Source organism: Lygodium microphyllum, chromosome 1 (genome assembly GCF_053477565.2).
Source record: "Lygodium microphyllum isolate KBCC chromosome 1, Lygodium_microphyllum_v1.1.10, whole genome shotgun sequence".
NCBI classification, from domain to species: domain Eukaryota; kingdom Viridiplantae; phylum Streptophyta; class Polypodiopsida; order Schizaeales; family Lygodiaceae; genus Lygodium; species Lygodium microphyllum.
The window spans coordinates 37,888,465-37,912,800 of NC_141135.1; positions in this window are offsets into that span (position 1 = coordinate 37,888,465).

Consider the following 24,336-nt stretch of genomic DNA (forward strand, 5'->3'; position numbering starts at 1 on the left):
TTCAAGATGAAGAGGAGGCTGAGGAAAGAGGTTCAGCACTGAAGAATGGTTGCTGGTCGGTCTGTGGGCTGCCTAGAATAATTATTAAAAAGGCTGCAACACGCAAGAAATTTGTTGTTGCGTATTTCACGGTCCAAATGTTGTTCATATGCAATGAAATTTTGTTTAAACCTTGTTTACATCATGATTGAGGGCTGTAACTATAGAAATACAGAACCTGTAATGATTTAGAGTCATAATTAATTCTTTAAAACTTGCAAAATGTCATTTTCAATGGAAATTAGTGGTTTTTTTCAAATTTGAGTTGGAAAAAAGGAGTGAAAATGGGATAAACTCAAATAAAATGTTAAGTTTCAGTGAAAAAAATAACCCAATACAAATAAATCAGAAAATACCTATTTTTCATGAATACTAAATTAAGAAAATAGGAAAAAATAGGAAAAATTAGAGTTTTTGTGCTAAAAAAATGTGAAAAAATAAGATTTATGTGTGTGAAGGTTTGACAAGGTTAAAGCATGAGGTTAAGCCTCATTTTGGCCTTGTCTTTTATGTTATAGTCCGTGATTATTACTTTTTACCTACAAAAATGATACAAAACAACCATTTACACCTATGCACCACAACAACACCTAAACGATGAGGGGGGATTGAAGGTTGTGCAGTGATCTAATTGCTGAAAAGATACAAATTCTGATTTCCCACTTTGTGCATAGCCTTTAGGGATCGTTCCATAATTAAATATAGGTGACTAGTAGCACGGAAGTTCCAGTGGTGCTAGTCCCTAAAGCAACGCAGTACATAACACTTAGTTAAAATTCATGAAAGGGTTGTTTTCCGCACCCCACATGACTGGTTTTTAATCATAAAATGATTGTGCACAATTGTCATACACCTTGCATCAAGCATGCTACGTGGTATCTCCTAGAACGCATTGCAATTGTTTGATAAACTTTCACCAATGCTGAGAGGACAGGAAACCTAAGCTGGGTGCTTCTGTTGGGAAAAGTTTTGTGAGGCAAATCAAAATCTCCTAGAATGCTGAATTATGAAAGAGTGGAGTTTGTGCGAATGTTATATGTGTTAGCGACACATCTTGGGGCCAATCCCCGAGGTGTAGGAGAGTCGCAATGGAGCCGCGACAATTAGCCGAGAGGTGCTTCCCTATGTGGATATTACGAAGCATTATGCCTATATGTTATGGGGTATCCCTCTGAGGGAAAGGGAAGGTGAACGTTGGACTACATATTGGATACAAACGCAAAATCATCATAAGCATTTAGTGCAAAGTGAGTTTTAGATGCTCTTGCCCGCGAGGCCGTGTGGTGGGGTTGTCTGCCGTATGCATGAGGTCCAGCTAGTGCCATAGCCAGTGCCGGCCCATTTTAGGTCCCATCACATTGGCCACTTGTCAATAATTGAAATGATGGATTGGAAAGCAACTCCCTTCCTCCAAGGATGGCCAATCAGCAAACAACTAAGATCTCTTGGTATCATCCACTTTGCACTTCTAGAAATTGCCACGATTCAAATTTTGGTTCCCTTAGTTGTGTTGAATATGGAGCATGCTGGCAAAGATCATTGCCCACATTGGGAAGACCTTGGCTATGCCAAGCAACCATAACTAGGATAGAGAGAAACTTACAATCCATAGGAATCAATATAAAGTAATTGTCTTCTTGACTAATGTTGCCCCACCTACCCCACACTACAAGCTGACAATCGTTGATATAGTCAATATGGTAGATAATGGACCTAAAAACGGGCCGGCACTGGCTCATGCACTAGCCGGGCCTCGTCACTATGCACAAGACAACCCCTCGGCCTCGCGGCCAGGAGCGTTTATCAAAATCTCTGCCTTCCTAAACATTGCGTTTGTAATACGTTGTAGTCCAACTGATCCTAACCCAATATTACTCCTCAGAGGGAGTCCCTTTCACATAGCCAAAAGGATCGAATCACATACACATGGAGTTCCTCCTACGACTGAATACCGTCAACCCTCTGCGACTCTCCTACACCTTGGGGATTGGCCCCTCGATGCATCGCTCAACATATAAACATTTCGCACAAAAGTCCACTCAAGGTACCATTTAATCGTATACAGGAATGTACCATTGTCCTTACTTCTCTTTTCCCTAGACCCTACGACTAGCCTATGGCTTAGGGTGCCTTGTCTCTCACTCAACGTGGGTCAATGTCCTAATGAAAACAATTGTTGTGCATCCAGGATTTCTGATACCTTTAAATATTTCCATGATTTATGCATAGTGTGGATGCCAAGTGCTCAAACAATTATGAAATCAATATTGTGCACATGTGGAAAACATCCTTTCAATGATTTTCAACTACCGTTCTTATGCGGCGTTGCACAAACCTAGCACCGAGGAAACCCTCGTGCTACTAGGCCCTTATTTTATAATTATTCACCGACCTATATGGCATGCAAACCAAAACAACAATCTTTTCATCACTTTACTCCACATTTAGACACACTTTAACCACTCTACCCTCCCATCGATCAAATGTTGCATTGTTGTATGGATTTATAGGGCATTTTGCCATCATTTTATGTGTAGAAAGCGGGAAAAACACACTAGAACAAGGTGGGGTTAAACTGAGGCAAATCCTCATGCTCCAGTCCCCACAAACATTCACAAACATTGCTCTTAATTTTCATTAATTTTCCGCACCCAAAATGCATTTTTCCCCTATTTTTAGTGATTTTTCTCTATTTTCCTTGTATTTCTCCTTATTTTATGCATTACTTAATTATTGAAAATTCAAAATAGGTTATGGGCTGTGGCCCTTAGTTCCTTCTTGCAGCAAAAATGAAAGTTTAGTTGGTGTTCCTATTCACTTTTCCATTTTTATGTCCAAAAACATCATTTTCCCTTGATTTTCCATATTTTACGTGTTTTAGTGTATTATTTTGAACCACAAAATGCATATTTTTTTGATTTTCTGATTATGATCAACAAGAACTCATGGAAAACAGCAACATAAACAATTTTTAGCCCACATGAACAACATTTTATCAATCAAAAGCCATAAAATCTCAAATTTCCTTTGAAAATTTTGAATTACCGCTTATTTGCGTGTTTCGGGTTTCATGTCCATGGCTGTAAATCTGAAAATCAGTAGCACTTCATGTCCAGCACAATCACAAATCACCATTTCCAGCCAGTGGAACAATCCAATCCATGCCGGACAAGCCTCCATCATTCTTTCTTCTTCCTTCTTCTTTCCACATGAACTTGCCTTTAGAAGAGAGAGGGGGAGGAGAGAGAAAGACTGAAATCAGAGATCTTCAAAGAGAACATCATTGCACGAGCGAAGGGCGGCGAAGTGATTGGCATCCAGGAGGGAATGAGGGGCAATGATGATTGGCATGGGTTGTTCACAGGCAGGAGGGAGCCTCCATCATCATCAAGCGCAAATTTCGGCGCTGTATGGCGTGGCTTCTCCTCCTCTCTCTCACCACGATTCTCTCCCAAACATTTCATGTGACTTTTAATCTTGGGCTCCCAAGAGTCACTTACTCATTTGGGCCAAATTTTGTCCACCCCTTTGCACCTTGACCGGTTCCTTGGCCATTTCCCCGTCCGGACTCGGAATCGAGCTCTGAAAAATCCTGGGCATCTAGCTTAGCATCCCGCATTGACCAGTAGCTCGTGTCAACCCGCACAACTGTCTGAAAAATTATGAAAAATCAACAAGTGTCGCTTGGGCGCCTTTAAAGCACTTTGACGCTTAAAATCGTCCTAGATCGAGCCCCCGCCTTTGACAGTGAATATTTTTCCCTTGATATTCATAATTTTTAGCTATTTTTAAGCACTTCCCGTCACCTAAATTCCGCTCTCAGTAGAGGGCTTAAGTAATGATGAAGAAGAGGAATTCTTGAAGGCTGATGCAAATTTACAACCCTGGTGTCTCTTTAATATAGTCAATATGGTAGAGGGCTTAAGTAATGATGAAGAAGAGGAATTCTTGAAGGCTGATGCAGATTTACAACCCTGGTGTCTCTTTAATGTGTTGCAAATCAATGAATAATACATGCAACCACAAAGTTTGTAGTCTGAAGTCCTGGAGAAGCAAGAAAAAGACAACACTCCACACTTCTGAAACTCAAACTTCAAACTATGGAAAAGATAATACTGATGCTGATGATCAGATTATTGACACTAACATCAAAGAAATCCTAAATCAAGAGTGTAAGTTTGAGGCACAAATGCAGAACATCACAAGGGTAAAGGAATATGAATTCGATATAGTATTTCTTAGTCCCTGAAAAGACCAAAACAGTCAAGATAAATGCCCAACTACAATGAGAATTTCATCAACAAATCATCAGATTGCTGACTAAGTTTAAAGATGTTATCACCTAGGAATCCTCCGAGATGAAAGGACTAGATTCTTGCTTCTATCAACACCGAAATTCTTTAAAACTAGATGCTATCCCAATACGGATGCAATACTATAGGATGAACCCTCACATGGCCAAATAAGTTAAAGAGGAGTCAAATCAACTACTAGGAGTTGGCAAAAAAATGACGCCCCCCCTCCCCCCCCATCGTTTCAAATCGTGAGGATTTTCATGCCTTAAGCTCTTTAACTAGAGCTTTAAGCTAAATACCCAACTTATCTAGTTCATGTTTTTTCATTCACACTTCCGGTTAAGTGGTTTTTTCAGATTTGAGGGGACAAATGACATCGGATTCGAGATCCGTCTGGACGGGTTGCCTCGTGGCATCGAAATCTACAAATCTGGGCCCCATCATGCTCTTCTCGACTTCCAAATTCGGTAGCTGCTTCACAACCCCAAACCTTGTGGGGATTAAATGAGGGATCAAACGACCTCGGAATGGAGATCCGAGACTTGCGTTGGATTCCTGACGTCGTTTTGCATCTACCAAAACTATAGCTCGATCATCTATCACCGTTTGATTTCCATGAAAATTAGCACTAGCGCTTTAGGGACTTGCTGCTTAAAATCGTACTGATTGCCAACACAGCCTTCGACAGAGTCTATTTTTCCCTTGATATTTGTAATTTTTGGCTATTTTTAAGCACTTCTTGGCATAAAAAATCATATGTCATTAGCGACCACGAGATAGGGTGACTCAGCCCATCGAATCCTACGAATAGATCTGCACATAAACAACAAAAAAGAGCATGAAGCTTATACAAAAAATAAACAACACAACACATCATAGCTCATACCCTAACCCCTGACAAAAGCAAGGCATGAAATCCACGAGGAGTAGGCCCAACATAATTTGATAGAAGGCCCGAAGCTAATCATTGACCAACTGTTGCAACACAGCCAGGCTAAAAAGAACTATCAAAGGGGTCACCCTAAGTGGTGGTTTGAACTACCTACCTAACTAAGGACAACTCAACTTGGAGCTTCTACTAGGCGAGGACTCCTATAGCCTGATCAAAATGTATTATCTTTTTTAGCATAGTTCTTCTTTTAGGTCTTTATTTTTCCATGCTTGGGCGTGTAAAAAGGAGGGAGCTGAGCATAGTGACCCAAGGAGAACAGGGCATCAACCTCAGGTCCTGTCTCGGTACCCAAGAACCTACCAAGCCCTCGTAAGGCGACACTTAATCCTTTTCTAACACTCACTTTTATTTTCGCTTCAACCTTCTTTTATTTTCTTCTTTTATGGCAAGATGTCACCCCAAGGAAGACAAGGCATCGGCCCCGGGTCTTACTTGTCCCCAAGAACCTACCAGGCCTTTGCAAGGCAATAAACAACTGCTCAAGGATTTTTCTTTCTTTTCTTTTCTATTTTTATAGGGGTTAAAACCTCTTTTTACACACCTCCGTATATTCATATATTGTCTTTCAGATCTTTAGGGTTTTGTCTCTTTCCATCATTGTTTTAGTAGGCTTCTCTAACTGCCTCACAACTAATAGGAACTCCTAGAATGGCCGCCTAACAGGTTCGTAGAACAGGGTCACTAGCACTCCCATCTAAAATAGGTCTTTCAATGCCTGACAATGCCATGCAAGAGGCAAGGACTACTTAGACCTCCCCCAGACATACCTAACCTAAACCTGGGACTTCATGCCTTGATTGCCAGTCCCCAACAAGAAAGAAAGTAACCCTCACCCGCACATATACCATTAATTGCTTAAGGGAAACAACTAAAAAAGGGGACGAAACCACCTGGAATGGCCACAAGACGCTTCTTCATAGCAAAGGCTCCCTCTAGCGACTTCGTCAACCTATATGGCACAATCACTAAAACAACAAAGCATTAAACGTACCTGCACCAAACAGAGATAGGGCCCTCTTGGCCGAAAGAAATAGCACTTTTCACTGCAAACTAACGAGCCCTCTTGGCCTAAAGAGATAGATTATTAAAACCTGCAAAAAACGGCTCTCTTGGCCTAAAGAAATCAAACATTAACTACTTAAAGCAACTGGCCCTCTTGGCCTAACAGAATCAAACAAACTAGCTCATAGAGATCCCTCCTTGGAAAAAGGCAGTAATATGCAAATACGCCATTCCAAGGGAAAAAATAGGGCACTCAGTCCTAAACTAAATGCATCAAATTATGGCCCATACCTCCTGCATATATAGCAAGAGGCGTATGCATAACATGTCGTCGAATCAACCTATGGGTCCAAGATAATAGTAGTAGATGGGTCTTGGCTACTCTTTGCATTACCCATATCAACCATCACCTGCCATATAACGCATGGTTTGATAACATCCCCCACAAGTGACCAGACCCTATCTCATTATCAATAGCGACATCCGGACTAGGACCACAGTTGAAAAAGAGGTCCTCTTCATAAGCAAAATTGGCTAAGGAATCCGCAAATTGATTCCAATAACGTGGAATCAGCTAAAGAGATATGCTCTCAAATTCATCAAGTAGGGTTATAGCAGTGCGATGATACATACAAAGGAGAGGATTAAGGATTGTATATGTCCCATTGAGTTGATTTAAGATCAGATGGGAATGCCCTTTTATTAACAACCACCTAATGCCACCTTTATTGGCAATATTCAATCCCATAATCAGGGCTTTATATTCGGCCATGTTGTTAGTGAATCCTACCCCGAGGTAAGCAACTAATTTCATTGTGACTCTACATCGGGGATCTCGAATAACTACTCCAACACTTCCTTTCCTATTAGGGCCCCTGGACGCTCCATCAAAGTATAATGTATACATCCATAATGGGTTTACACATCCAGCCATCAAGAACTCCCCTATTCGTAATTATGATAATCAAAGTTCAACATATTTACAGGATGAACTAATGGCTCCATCACACCTTCTTCATTAAACTCAACATGGATGCTTGTCAAGATTTGTAAGCAGTGATGGCAGAAGACTTTAATCTCTCACACAAAGGTACCGTCTTCTTGCTCAATCACTTTATATCCCTTGCTCCACTAGATAAGCCTCCCCTGATGATATCTTTGCTCGAGATATGGGTGCTCCAAATAAGGGATTAACCACCCCATCAACCAATTTAAGCTCTCCTGCAGGTCTCCAATCAGCCCTAGCATGGACCTACAATGCATTTAGCGCGTTAGCATACTTAGAAATAATAAGGCTTAATCTTATTAAGATTAACCTTATTCTTAAATTCCACCTCTTGTAGATCAGCTAACAGAACTGTGGACTTATTTTTACCTATTCGAACTATCTTGTAAGGGCCATCCCATCGAGGTTCCAGCTTTCCTGGAAATAGCTCCCTACACGCATCATAATGTAAAACTAACTGCCCCTTTTTAAAAGTATATTTCTTCGCTTTCAGATCATGCAACCGTTTCATCTGATGTTTAGCTACCTCCTAGTGCAACAAACTCTGCAATTTGAGCTCGTCTAAGTGGGCTATAGTCGTAAACCGCTCAAATAGGGCATCTTCATCACCCAAAGAATGATTGATTATGAATCTAATGGTCGACAACTCAATTTCTAAGGGCAAGACACACTCCTCCCCGTAAACTAATTTGAATGGGGTATGGCTAGTGGCTCGTTTAAACATCGTATTATACGCCCAAACTGCCACATATAATTTTGTATCCCAGTCCCGCTTCTTTTCGAAGACTATCTTGGATAGGATACCCACAAGTTGCTTATTGGTAATTTTGACTTGTCCATTCGCTTGCCGATTATAGGGGATCGTCTTGTTATGCTTGATTTTCCAAGCTTCAATCAGACTTTTAATCACTTTATTTAAAAAGTGATTTCCACGGTCCGATATTATTTCTTTTGGCTGACCAAAATGGCAGATGATTTGCTCAAGTAGGAAACTGGCAGTCTCTTTTGCATTGTCATGCCTTGTCGCCCATGCTTCCGACCACTTTGTAAAGTAATCAGTTGCTACTATAATGTACCTCTTTCGAGTAGTAGACGACGGGGTGATAGGACCCAAAAAATCGATGCCTCACTTCTCAAATGGAAGGATAGCCATGATAGGCATAAGTGGACACTTCCTATTCTCTCGACTATCATGTCTTTGACATGTATCACATCTCTTGACGTACTCAAAGGAATCTTGGAAGATGGATGGCCACCAATATCCAGCTTTTAAATCTTTCTGTGCCGTTAACCGCCCAGCAAAGTGCCCTTCGGAGTCATGGCACTCTTCCAAAATAAAGGGAACCTCATCAGGCATCACACATAGGCAATAAATATCATCAACACCTTGCCGATATAATGTGCCTGCGATTGAGGAAAATTTTAATGCCTACTGTTTAATCTTTCTCTTCTTCGATTTTGATAAAGCAGCTCCAGCCTCTCCCATAGAAAGATAGTGTGTTATAGCAGTATACCAGGAGGGAATAGATGCCGTATCTATCTTGAACAAAGTCTCCATGTCACTTCCTTCAACCACGACCTCTTTTGGCTCTCCGAAATCCACAAGACACTCTACAATGCCCTGAAGCTTTGGCGGCTTGCTCTTAATCTCATAAGCAAATTCCTGCAAAGTGATTAACCACTTTGCTAAACGATCAAGCGGCTGTAACTTATTCAACAACAATCGAAGCCCTTCTGCCTTCGTATTAAAAAACCACCCTCTCATAAAGAATGTAGTGCTTGAACTTTTTGGTCACAAATACCATCGTAAGGCACAACTTGTCCATATAGGTGCAGTTAATTTCCGATATGCCCAACTTCCAACTAGCAAAAGCTATCGGATGGTACCACTTTTCCTCCCAAATTTGGGCCAAATAATAGCTGATACTATACATGGTTGCTGCTAAAAATATATAGAACATTTTTCCCCTTTTTGGTGCTTTTAAAACAGGTGCTTTGGCAAGCTCTTGCTTCACATCATCAAAAGACACTTTGCAAGCATCACTCCATGTAAACTGACAGTTAAAGGACAATAGGTTTGTCAGTGGCAATGTTCTTTCTGCCAAGGCATTGATAAACCTCTAATAATACCCTACTGATGACAGAAAGCTATGCACTTCCTTTGGAGTATGTGGTGGACTCATGGCGACTATGACCTTGATCTTTTCAGGATCAGTCCGCAATCCCTATGGAACTGACCACATGGCCTGACAAGAGCCCATAAGGGACTCCGTAGACGCACTTCCGTGGGTTAAGAGCTATGCAAAATTGTCTGCAACGCTTAAAACACTTGTGCAAAATGATCAACTGTCTATCCCTTACGGTGGCTGCCCCCAGATCATCAATGAATACTTTCAGCTCCTCTGGGGAGATGTCACCAAAGGTCTTATCGGCTGTTCTTTGCCACAAACCAGGTGCATTACACAACCCAAATGCCATCACATGGTATGCAAAGGTACCGAAGACTGTAATAAACGTCATTTTTAGCTTGTCTTGCTCAACAATCGCCATTTGGTTATACCTTGTAAAGCAGTCCATAAACGAATATATTTCCCTACCTGCTAGTTGATCCAAAATTTGGTCAATAAATGGCAACAAGTAGTAATCTTTAACAGTCTGCTTATTCAGCTCTCTAAAATCTACACAAAGAAGGATTTGATTATTCTTCTTCTTCCTGATCACAACTGGTAAGCACCATTCTGTATACTGAACAGGGAAGATCAAACTCGCTTTCCACAACTTCTATAGTTCCTCGTACAACCCGTCCCTTAATTCAAAAGGCATACACCTTACTTTTTGACATACAAGGCAGGTACCTTCCTTTACATGAATAGTATGCATAGCTAGATTGGGAGAAATACCCCAAAGTTTGTCATAGCTCCAAGCAAAGATATCGCGGAACTCTCGAATTAAGGACACATAATCCTCTCTTTCTTCCGAACTGAGCAAGGACCCTAACTTAATTGGCCGCGAATCATTTAGCATACCGAGATCCAGCTCAATAACGTCTGCATCTCTTATTCGATCATGAGGCTCTATGACCTCATTCAAGGTTATCTGAAAAAGATCCTCTGTAGTGGACCCTTCCTTAGATCCATTGGTCGATGACGTCTCACTACCAGATGGATCATCTACTGTTTCTAGTTTAGTGGAGGATAGTGGAGCTCTCTCACTCTAAGGAGACTCAAGGTAAGCATCCACTATCACACGATGGGCACCTCGACCTAGAATCACTCGACCAGCGGGTATATATCAACTTGACAATTTGTCCGTAGAATCCATGGCCTGCCTAGCAAAACTCGATAGCTAGGACGTCCTGCAAACCTTATCACCCTAAAGTCTAGATAGCATTCCACACTCGCAACTGTAATGTGGACCTTAGTAATGCAACCTTCTAGTTGTCTTAGACTATCATCAACCATCCTAAGAAGTGTGGAGCCATCTTTTTGGATCTCTAGACCTAACCTCTCCATCAAGTCTGAACTTATGATATTGACGGAGGATCCAGTGTCCACGATAGCGTGCTCCACTGCTCCACTAATATTCCATCCACATATGCTAGAACCCTAGGGCAATGCTTTTCAGTATGATCGAACCAATCTTCCCCCACTCTAGCTATGCCCAAAGGTTCTACTATATACCCTATACACTGGATTTTCTTGAATTCCTTGCGTACTCCTGGAGAGAGTTTAATCAACTGTAGGAGATTCACGTCTGGTTTGACTTTGCAAAGGGAACTTGCTAGATCAAAGTCGTGATAATTAGCCAAAGTTCTCTTCTCGCGCCAAACCATCCTCTTCTTTGGTTTTTCCATTGACTTTGGTGCCTCTTTTTTAGTCTTTACCTTCTTTCTTGGCAATCCTTTATCCTCCTTGAGGTTGGCTTTACTACCAACAGGTCTTAATGGTCCACCTTCCATATCAGGATTTAGGACTCGCTTTTCCCTAGCATCTTGCTTAGGGCTTTCCTTGATAGGATTTACAATTCCTTTGTCCCCCTCTTAAATCTTTTGACCTCTTGTTATGGTTCGTAGATTAGAAGTTTCAGCATCATTGACACCTACAGCCTCAATAAGGCTGACTCCACTGCCATGAGGTAACTCCTCTACAACAGCCTTTCCTCTTTGCAGTATTTGCCTTGGTCCATCATCTTGCTAGAGATTATTCCCTTGTGCGCGATGGTTAACTAGACCTGGTTGTTTACTCCCTTGTTGGAGAGAACTAATCTTACTCCAATAGGTAGCAGCTAAGTGGCCAGACTTCCCGCAAATATCACATTTGACATTTGGGCAATTCCTAGGGAAATGTTGGTCCCCCACACCACTTACAGCTGAATCTTGAGGGGCCACCCTCTTCAAGGCGTCAACTCCCTATCAAATTCTATTACTTCTTAAGGAAATCGACATCCACATCTATTTGTCGATACTGTTTAGAGATCATATCGGTGCAGTGCTTCATCATGTCCTTAACTTCACCAAGGACATTAGAAGCACTCTACTCATAGCCGTGATCGTCTATCTGTTGCCCCATGGGCCTAACCACTTGATTAGGAATTAGCCGCTAACCAATTGGGACAACATTAGGATTCATTGTTTGGTTTCCACCAGTATTTAGCAAGGCCGCTTGACTAGCCATAGGCATAGTCATGCTAGGAGGAGCTGGTAACATAGGCAGTTTTGACATAATACTCCCTCTGCCACTCGTATTTAACATGGGGTCCCCTTGACTCCCATTGGTCAAGGCCAAATTATTACCATTCCAATATATCCTTGCTCCATAAGCCGCTTGCAAGCGCAACTCTACTCCTTCTGCTTGGGTAATGGTAGTGTCAATATCGGCCAAAGCAACACTACTCAGCTGCACCTGGATATTAAAATCCAATCCATGTAGGAAATATTGCAACTGTGCAGCCACACTGAAATGGGAATATAAGCGTTCAGTTTACGAAGAACTTGCTTTAGTTTCTTGGCATATGCCTGGACATTCTCATTTGGCTCTTGGCGTGTTACATTTAGAACACGCAACCAATATTGCCCACCCTTCTCAGGGGCACTGCTAGTTATGGTTCCGGCTTCTAGACCGTGATGCCACATTGCCGCTCTTCCTTTTAACGTCATGTTGAAGAACATCATTAGGTGTCATGGAGCCCCAAGAGGAACACCAAAGGAAAAGGGGATTCTACTGCAAGAAAATCTATCTTGTAACATCAACAAGCTTTTATTTCATTCTTTTGATAACCAAAACAACAGTTCTTTACGCAGCATCATAGTAGATATCTCCCACGGATTTGATAAAATCAATTATAATCTTCAACATCTTCATATAATCCATCAATAGAACAATGAACACAAAATAATACACCATCTTTGAATGGAAATCAATCACATATTATTCATCTTCAATGTCTTCATAGTTCTCTCTCTCTATCTCTCATATACAGTTACACTGTTTTGTTAGAATTGACTATCTTTGGCTCTCTCTCTCTCTCTCTATCAATAGTACATCATCTCCTCACTACAATACTCTCATAATAACTCTCAATAATCCTTCTTAGGTTGTGGATGCACCTCCCAAGAGGTATGTTTGATATGAAGAGTCACCAGAGCCACTACAGTGTCTTTTCACGGCTCACTACTATCATTGTCACTCAGTCTTCTCTTCAGTCTTCAGCAGCTGCTTCTTCCATTTGTTTTAACTCTTTTGAACTTAGATTCATCCTTTCCAAAAGTTAGAAAAGCATGTTCCTCGAGAAAATGGATCCAATTATTGTGAGTATGGGTCCTCATCACCCATCAATGCATGGTGTTCTTCGACTTGTCGTTGCTTCAGATGGTGAAAATGTTGCTAATTGCGAATCGATGGTAGGTTATTTACACAGAGGGATGGAAAAAATTGCTGAAAACTGAACGATTTTGCAATATCTTCCATATGTCACAAGATGGGATTATTTAGCTACTATGTTCACGGAAGCAATAACCGTGAATACGCCAGAAAAGTTGGCGAATATTCAAGTACCTAGAAGAGCTAGTTATATTAGAGTGCTTATGCTTGAATTAAGCCGAATAGCTTCCCATTTATTATGGTTGGGTCCCTTTATGGCGGTTGTTGGTGCCCCTTCTTTTACACATTTTGAGAAAGAGAAATGATTCATGATTTATTTGAAGCTACCATGGGTATACGAATGATGCACAATTATTTTTGCATCGAAGGGGTAGCCGCAGATTTACCCTACGGGTGGGTAGACAAATGCTTAGAATTTTGTCACTATTGCCTACCAAAAATTAACGAATACAAACGACTCATTACGAATAACCCAATCTTTCTTAGACGGGTCGAAGGAATCGGTTTCATCGCAAGAGAAGAGGCTATCCATTGGGGATTATCAGGTCCAATGCTACGAGGTTTGGGAATTCAATGGGATCTAAGAAAAGTGGATCAGTACGAATGCTACGACGAATCGGACTGGAAAATCCAATTTCAAACAGAAGGAGATTCTTTGGCTCGTTATCGAGTACGAATCGGAGAAATGAAGGAATCTACAAAAATTATTGATTAGTGAGGAATACCATAAAAATGTATTTGCTAATAAATTCAACTAAGTATAAATTCAGAGTATGAATACAATGGATACCTAAATATGGATTGAGTAACAAAAATGAAAATATCAAGAATTCTTTACCGACACGATGCACACTGATACAAAAAAAATATTTGCTTATATTTCTTTGTTCATGCTTTTCTTCACTACTTTGTCTGAATGGGTCTATTCAATTGGCAAATCTAAAAATCTTGAAAGAAAATTCGGTCATAAGAGCATGGTAATCACTTTTGTGTGCACAACTGCCCTTATGATTACTTGTTGGATAGATTCTAAACACCTGCCACTAAGTAACTTATATGAATCACTTATCTTCATTTCACGGAGTTCTTCCTTAATTTATTTCATTCTTGCTCTTAAAGATCAGGATGGTTGGTCAAGCACAGTTACAGCATCGGGTGCCACATTGATCCATGGATTTGCAACTTTAGGTCTTCTCGGGGGGATGGAACGACAGACATGGTTGATACCCGCCTTGCAGTCGCACTGGTTAGTAATGTATGTGAGTATGATGTCATTGAGTTACGCAACCCTGTTACGTGGATCTTTGCTAGCAGTGTCTCTATCAATTATTTATTCCAGTTCCAAAAAAGAATGTTTCGTACTTGCTTTCAACCGCAATACTATTCATTTGATATCCACTTGGTGTATAGCCCAAGATTTTTTCAAAGAAATAGGAACAAAAAATGATGCTGTAAAAGAATCCTTTTTTCAATTATTTCTAAACCTAGATAAGTACCAGTTGGTTAATCGGATGGACCAATGGATCTACCAAATGATTAGTTTAGGATTTTCTCTTTTAATTATTGGTATTCTGTCCGGGGCAATGTGGGCTAACGAGGCATGGGGATCTTATTGGAGCTAGGATCCTAAAGAGACTTGGGCACTGGTGACTCGGTTAATATATGCTACTTATATTCATGCTAGAATGACTAATGGTTGGAGAGGGCAAGTACCCGCTGCAATAGCATCCATAGGATTTCTCTTGGTTTGGATCCATTTCTTAGGGGTTAATCTATTGGGAATTGGTTTGCATAATTACGGGTGGTTAGTTTAGAAACAGTGAAAAAGGTTGAATTGATCAGATTATTGAATTAATCAAATTACCCAAAGTCACACATACATTATAAGAACACTTACAAAAGGTCTACAAAACAGTACAGTACAATACCAGAGCAGCTACAGTACAGTTACAGTACAGAGACAGAGCAGAGACAAAGGCTCTACAGAGGGTCTACAAAAGGTCATCGAACCTCATAACTCATAATAAAACCATTCCAAACTATCAAAAACTATTCAATAAGATTCCAAAAGATCTCAATCTTCATCAATCATCAATCCATGGTTCATACAGAAGAAAATCTGAACAAAACAGAAGCTATACAGAAGGTATACAAAACCAATCAGAACCTCAACAGAACCTATTAGAACATCACATAGCTTCATATCTCCACTGAGAATCATCATGAACTTCTAAAACATAATCAACATCATCCAAAACACTCTTAAACACTTCCATTAACAACCATACATCACTCTAAATCCATAAAAAATCAATCATTCAGTCCTCAAAAACAACAAAAATCAGTCAAAAATTCAGTCTTTTTCCACTCTTAACATATCCCCATACTTAGAAAGGAAGCGTCCTCGCGACCTAAGGAAAAGAAGAATATAAGTTTACTAAAGAGCTCAATTTTATCTCACGTAGTATCTTTAATAATCTCGCCAAGCCACGACCCCAACTTGTTACCTATATCTTTAGAAAAAATACTAAAGGAAAACTTTCGTTTTTCATTAACTCATCTGATAATCATTTAAAAACCATAACAAATTTGTAAAAGATATGAGAGGTTCTCGTCAGCTTTGCACCATAGACATCCATCCACCATCAATAGTTTGAAAAGAGCTCTCAAACAAATTATTCAACCAGCACGAACTCATCACATACAAGTATTACAACACACACAAACACTAACACAACCATCTGAATGACACCTCCAAAATAAGAGATATATATCATTAAGTATCATCCAAAATACATGGCAAAGGCATCAATGAAGGTGATCCCTTTTGAAGGCTTGGTGGTTCCGAAAACGATCCATGGAGAAGGATTCATCTACAAATGTCTTTGGAGGATTTTGAAAGAACTGCAAGCAGCACATCCTTTCTAGCAAAACAAGGTATCTGCTAGGTAGACATAGGGCATGAAAATACAAGACATCCAACTATTGGGAATCAATGTTCACATTGACATTCATACAAAGTTTTGGAATGGCCTTTTGCCTTTTGATCGTTATGGAAATGCCTATGCATGTATGCTAGATACCAAGCAAAATGAGCTGTCAATCTCACTAAAGGATCTAGAGATTGTGAGTATTAGTGAGCAAAATGAAGGTAGTTCTGGTATGCTTGACTGGCAATTGTCCAATCCCCTGGAATTATTGGCCAGTTTATCTATGGTCCCGTAAGAGAATCAGTCGAGCTCCATCCTCTTCTTCTGGGAATCTGTTGATCAAATCCTTCATATTCACTAACCAACTGAGGGGGTTGGGAAATAGAAGTGACAGGAGATGGAAGTGGAATAAGTAAAAGAGGATGAAGATATGGGTAGGCAAAATCATAAAAGGAGGAATAAGTTAAAGAAGGAATGGCCAAAAATTTAAGGGAATCAATTAGGAAATGTGTAAATTGATAAACAAGAAAAGTAGAAGGTATATGGATAGATAGTGAAGGGCATGGTGGAAAATGGGAAAATACTCTATCTTTGATAAAAGAACAATAGGTAAATATGGGAATTTGAGGAAAAGATTGAGGTTGGAAAAGAAGAGGTAAGATTGCTGCTGAATTGGTTTTATAAAGGGAAAGATATGTATCATAGCGATGAGCCATTTGTTGATAGTACAATAGGCTAGGAATAGAGGGACCTAAGACAGATCTTCTTTGATAGACATCAAAAAAGGTTGAATCAAATGGATGGTTTTTGAAAAGGTAAGCTAAGAGATCCACCCTCAATTGGTTAGTGCTCTGCACATAGGTAGAAGCTGTATTCTAACGTTGATTCAAGACCACAAAATCAATCATTGAGTGCTAGGAATTGTCAAGGCAAGTAGCCACTTTTGAGGAATAACACTGGAACATGTCATCTATCCGTAACTCCAAATAGTTGACATACAAAACAGCTTGCAAAACCACATCCCCCACATACTAGGCCAGATCTACTTCATTTGGAATCAACTAAAAACCTCGTAGATACATGTAAGATAGCAACATGATATCCGTCATCATAGAATCTTCAAACACCATACGGACCACTTCTGTCAACAACTCAGGAGACCAAGCCCCACTCCAACCATCCTTCTTGAAAGTGCTCAAATGTAGACCATAACAGATCCATCATGGACTGCAATCTTTCCACTTTATCTTGGAACAATGGACACAATGTGGCCTGTCTCTGAAGAACTGCCAAGTCCTGTTTAGAGATAGAAGGAATCAGAGGAACATTGGGGCTTGGAGGAACGGACCGTGACTGTGCCAGTTGGTCTTGCAACTGCTTAATTTGGGAAGCTTGTGATTCCACTATGTTATGAGCAGTCTGTAAGGCTGACAGTTTTGCATCTAAAAGAGTCTGAAACTCTTGAGCTTCTTTGGACATTCTCTCTTTCTCCTCCGAGATTTTAGTGACCTCTGATTGAGCTTCTGTTAAAACTGAATCTTCAAAGAATATATTTCTTCTCTTTGAGTCTCAATCATTTGGGTCTGCTGCTCCATTTGCTTAAACAAATCTGCAAGTGTGTCTTTAGCAGAGGCTAACTCTGAGGTTGCCTTATGCAACTGGTCTTTGGACTGCATCAGTTCTTCATAGAAAGAAGCATACAGCTGTTGAACACAAGTTGTCACTAAAAGTTCAATCAAACTCTGGATGTCTTTACAGAGGAATGGAATGGCATCTTCTGACACTAAACTGTTCAATGAAGGGACTGATATGTTCAAAAAATCCTCTCTATGTGCCCTGAACAAATTGTGACATGTGAGGTAAGTAGGGAGGTCGCTGCCAGATGTAGTAGGAATTGTGACTGAAGGAAGAACTAAAGGAGTTTTATCTGCCACACGCTTCAAGCACTTCCACTAAATGACCAGTGGAGGAGCAAGATCCTCTATGTCAATAGGTTTTGACTCTTCTGAAGGTGGAGGGGGAGATATTGGATTAGATGGAGGAGGTGGAAGCACACCCTTCTTTAGGCCTAAGTATGTCAAGAAAGCATACAAGTAGGATCCATATGTGACATTTGTGACATTTCCTCTGGTTACTTTGACAAAATGTTGGTCCATCTTTGTAAGCAGGTAAGTACTCCAATCAATAGCCACCCCTTTTAACACCATCCTGGAAGCTGTGAATAGCTCTTTGGACAAGTAATGGGATGGTGTTTTGGCATGCATAAAACTGTCTTGGAGGAACTGGCAGACTAACTTCCAAAGAGGATCAGTGATCATGGAAAAAGATACTCCTGAAGTGTTTATCACTTTCTTGACATCCAGAATCTCTTTGGTCTGCTTCTGTAACAACTTGAAAATGAAGAAACATCAGTCGCACTCAATCCACCCTCTGTCTCATACTCCGTTGAAAGATACAGAGAGCAACCCATTCCTGAAACCCATTAATGTAATCCTCACTGTCACTTTGCAAAGATTGTATGCCTTATGCGCATTTGATGGTGCAACTGTGCATCCCGCCCTGTGCCGGTATACAATGCAAGAAGGAAGGCCAGGGAGCCTTATGGTGCAGTGCACAGGAATAGATCGTGCATTGTGCATTGAGAGGCCCATCCCGTGCATGCAACACTCCGTTCACACATCTCACCTCTCACTTAATTTGAAGGGAAAGATTGGTCACTCACCCCACCCTCTGTCGCACGCTCTGATAGATACAGAGGGCAACCCATTCTCACGTCCCCATCTTGTTAGGATGAAAGCTCACATCACTCAAGGGGTTGGTGATGAAGATCGTGCCGGCTATTATTGTCATCAGGATTTTGAAGACGAGGCGTACCTAGGGAGGCAGCCAACAAATCTCGTACTTTAATGATTTGCAAGAAAGGTTGTCTGTTAAGGACAGACGGACTGATATTACAGAGACAACGCACCAAGGGAGCTGGATTCAAATTACTTGCTGAAGAGGTTTTGCTGGTGAGTTAGCTATCCTGAATTGCGGGGTGTTGCCACCTTTTCCACAATCAGCTTCCCGCCCAAGGGTGTTTCTACCTTTTCTTGGAATGAGGCCTGTTATGACACAGAATTTCTTCCTTTTCTTCCATAACAGTTTTGTTTGTTTGTGTTTTTTTTTTTCGTTTTTTCATTTTTTTCATTAAGAAAGAGAATGGTAGAAATACCATGTGTCAGGACCATCCTCACCACCATTATTGGATCAGACGAGAAGAGAACAAGGTTGGGTTTAGATGTTTCTACGAGGGGTTAGAAGAACGAGACTGCCTTATGAGGAGAATCATAAGGGCTATCAAAAGCACGATGAGAAGGATAGTGCACCACCCAAAAGGGAAAGGGTAGGTCGACTGTGATTGTCAAGATCCCCAGGGAGGGAAGTACATCTTCAAGCAATAGCCATTGATGAGGAAAGGATCATCAGAGGCATCAATGGTCTATACCTGAACAGAGGCGTTAGGATTGACAGCAAGTACCTTATACGGGCCCATCCACCGTTGTTGAAGCTTGCCAGGGAACTTGCCAAATCTCGAATCGTAGGCTAAGACAAGATCACCTTCTTTTAACTCCTTATGCTTGATGAAACTGTCATGATAAGCTTTGCGTCGTGCTTGAGTGGTTTCCAGGCACTGTAGGGCCATCCGCCGTATCTCATCCAAGCATTCCAAGTGCAGGAGACGGCATTGTAGTGACTCATTATCTCCCAAGTGTTCCTTAACTGGCACTCACAAAGAGGGCAATTCCATCTCAACAGGGAAGACGACTTCTGTACCATGCACTAGCTGGAAAGGGAGTCTGTCCTGTAGTTGCCTTATGAGAGGTTCTGTATGCCTAGAGGGCCTCTGTAAGTCGATCATCCCAGTCCCGACGATGTGTGGAAATCATTCTTGTCAGGATCGAGCAAAGGATGCGATTGGTGACTTCAACTTGGCCATTGGCTCTGGGGTAATAAGGAGTGGACTTACGATGGCGGATCTTATACAGCTCTGTCAGCTCCTCCATGATTTTGTTAAGGAAATGAGTATCTCTATCACTTACCAACTCGAGGGGACTGCCAAAACGAGTAATAATATTCTCGTACATGAATAGGGCTACTCTGTTACCATCGTCCCGCTTCAGGGCTTTAGCTTCACACCATTTTGTAACATAATCCGTACATACTAAGATGTATCTGTTCTGCTTCCATCTAGTAGGTGGATCAATGGGACCCACAAAATCAACTCCCCACTTCTTGAATAGAATAGCTTTAGGGGAAGAATGGGTTGCAGTGGCATGGCACTTGTTTTGATGGGCTTCTCCATTCACTAACAAGTGTCACATCTCTTGCAGTAGTCGTATGCATCCTTGTGGAGGGTCGGCCACCAGTATCCTGCTAACAGAGCCTTCCTGGCTATCACTTCCCATGCGAAGTGTCCACCGCATGGTTCGTCATGGCATGCTTTCAATACGATGCCGATTTCATCCCCTATAACACATCTTCGCAATAGTTCATCTTTGCCTCTCTTGTATAGTGCACCGCCTAGCAAAGCTAGGGGGCTGATTCTAATAGAAGCTTCTTCTTCTCACAGCTTGAGATGCCAGGAGGATACTGTTGAGTTGCTAGGAGATTGGCTATGTCTGCATACTAGGGAGTAACTGTTTCAACTAGAAACAAGGAAGCATTAGGAAGGTCAGGATCATCATGTTCCTCTTCTTCTGTTTGAGGGATCCGTGATAGATGATCGGCTAGGACATGGGAATGGCTAGGCTTAGTGACTACTTCGAAGTCGAACTCCTGGAATAGTAGCAACCATCTCATCACTCGTCCTTTAACATCTGCTTTGTTCATCAAGAAGGACAGGGCTTCATGATCCACATAGAACTTGAAATGCGTTGACAATAGATAGTGTCGAAACTTCTCTAGTGCAAACACCATTGTCAAGCACTCAAGCTTTGTCACTGTGTAGTTCTGTTCCCTATCAGTGACCTTTCAGCTTGCATAATAAATTGGTTGATCTAATTTAGAAGGGCCCTTTTGACATAGGACAGCACCTAGCCCTTCAACTGACGCATCTGTGTGCACATGGAACTCCTTCGCCCAGTCAGGAGGCTGCAAGATAGGTGCTTTGATAAGGCATTGTTTTAGGGTATTAAAGGCCTCTTCACAGTCACGTCAGTCCAAAGAAAATATGCATATTTCCTTAGGAGCTTGTGCAGAGAGGCTGCTTGGTTGTAAAATGTGCAATAAATCATCTGTAGTAGCCCACATGGCCAAGAAATCCTCTCAATTGTTTGAGGTTTGTTGGTGCTGTTAAAGCAGCAATCTTCTCAATCTTCGCCGGGTCTGTTGCAATCCCTTGTGAGGAGACAATATGGCCCAGAAGAACTCTTGATAAGACACCAAAGACACATTTGTCGGGGTTGAGAGAAATCCCATACTCTCGGCATCTGTCAAAACATTGCTCTAGGTGTCCCCAGTGCTCGCGGATTAAGCTATAGACACAGAAGTAATCAAGATACACCTCAATGAAATCATGCAAATGATTCTGGAAGGCAGCCATCATTACTCATTGGAAGGTGCAGGAGCATTACAGAGCCCAAATGGCATCACTCTATAGGCATAGGTCCCCCATTCTGTGGTGAAGGTTGTTTTGGATTGGTCCTCTTCTGCAATTTGGACTTGATTATATCCGCTGAATCCATCCAAGAGGGAATAAAGCTCATGGCCTGCCACTATGTCCAACAATTGGTCTGTAAAAGGGATAGGGAAATGATCCTTCTTCATCTTCGAATTGAGCTTTCAAAAGTCGACACATATTCGAAGTTTCCCGTTCTTCTTGGGTACTACCACAATGGATGAAACCCATTCACTATTAGCCACGGGATAAATGAACTCTACTTCAAGAAATTTCAATAATTCAAACTTCACCAGAGCAGAGTAATTAGGATTCATTCGCCTTTGTCTTTACCTTACAGGTTTAGCATCGGGCTCTAGGTCAATATGATGTTGGCATACTGTGGGATCAATCCCCTTTAGGTCTTTATATGACCAAGCAAACACATCTAAGTTCTCTTTGAGTAGGTCTTGCAGGACCACTAATTCTTCTTCTAGAAGATTGAGGCCCACTTTCAGGTGATGTTCAGTACCGTCAGTATCCAAGAACGTTACTTGCCTTTCACCTTCCATTTCGCAGATAAACGTCCCATGGATTGCTTCTGGGTAGAGGTACTCTTTCAAGAGAGTAGTATCCTCGTCTGATGTTCCGCTAGAACCAGTGTCCTCCTTCTGAACAGATGACTCATTTGTCTGTTGAGGTTGTTGGAAGGGTATCAGAGCTTTCTTTGCTTCTGTGTAAGTGGCAATCTTTCTGGACTTAAGTATTCATCTTCAGAGGATGAGTCCAGGAATGTCACATAACATGGACCTTCTAGAGGTCGTGGCTTTGATGGCTCTAGCTTCCATTGGCAGGGGGCATCATCATCATCTTTTCTCTGGACTGAACAGTTAGGGCGACACGAGCCATTGGTGAACTTAATTTTTATGCTTTTAATCCATTGCTTATACAGATTATGCATACTTTCTGGTCCATTGATCAACCCAAATGGAACCATGGTCATTCCATCCAGCACCCTGAGATCTTCAGTCTCTAAGGTCTCTGTAGGGACATCAACAAGATCATCTGCTATCAGAGGAAATTCTTCATCTGCACTTTCATAACCTACTTTATTTTTGTCCTCATCATTTTCATCCTCTTCCTCTAGAGGCTCTATCTCTTCTTCTGTAGAGGCTCTGTAGGAGAAGAACATATCTTCTGCACTGTTAAGTTCAACCTGCCAACAGAGGGACAGAGCAGTACAGAACAGAACAGTGCTGTACAGAGCACTGTAGTACTACAGAGAGTCATAGAGACAGTCCCAGAAACAAGACCAGAGGTCCAGGAGATAGAAGATACAGAAGCACCTCCAAAAACAGAAGAAGTGCCGATGCTGCAATTATTAGAAGAAAAAGGAAAGATGAAAATGGATGTAGCCCCATTTCCAAGCCGGCTGGAGAAGCCTATGGATCCTATCAAAGATTATGATTTGGTCAAAGACCTAGACACTTTTAAACCAAACCTAACATTCTGACAGTTGCTAATGCTGTCTCCTAGTTGCCGAAAGAAATTCAAAAGCATCTTGACAAGAAGACATGGACTAAGGATCGCTCCTTCAAGAGCGACCAAGACCAATAAGGCCCCAGAGCCTGTAAAGGAAGTATATGTGGCTAATATCTTCCTAGATCTTGAAACCCCAGAGATTAGTGTATGGATAGAAGGATGCTTTATTTCAGATGCATTGATTGATGGAGGCTCATCAGTAAACATAATGACGGATGTGACAATGAAGTACTTAGGGTTGCAAAGGAATTCAACCTACACAATGGCTTATCAGATTGGCAAACCAAAGCGGAATTAAACTGTTGGGCATCCTCCCATACGTCAAAACAACCCTTGTAGGAAGAGACTATTGGTTGACATATCTGGTGGTCAAACCAAATTCTTATGGGACCTCATATCCTCTGTTATTGGGAAGACCTTGGCTTTTTGAAGCAAGAGCCAGGACGGACTACTTCAAATGAACCCTAACCCTAGGCAAAGGACCCAACAAAGTGATGTTAAAGCTGTATGGATCGCAAAAAGGCAATGGATCCACATCCATTGAAGTCATAACTAACTCCTCCAACAAGGTAACAGATGGTACAATAGGAGACGAAGAGGCTATTAAGCATATCTTTCCTAAGAAAATAGAGGCACAGTCCCTAACAGTGGGCATTGTATGCCAACTGCCAAGGGAAGTAAAATCCTTGTCCATGGGGGAATATCTCCTGCCTCAACTAGAATTAACTTCTAAAATCACCTCTGACAGTGAAATAGAAGCATGGATGTACTATTCTCCCTGTTACATGACAGTCGTAGAGATAGAGTAGAGGCAGTACAGTTATAGAGTAGATACAGAGCAGAGGCAGTACAGTTACAGAGCAGAGATAGTACACTTACAAAGCAGAGACAGAATAGAGGTAGAGCGGATATAGAGACAGTCACAGAGATAGTAACAAACACAAAGCCAGAGCCAAAACCAGAGGCAAAAGCAGAGTCAGAAGCTGTGACAGAAGCAAAATGGCTTGTAATCCACATATCGTCTAGGGTTTGGACAATTTGGGAAGATATGTC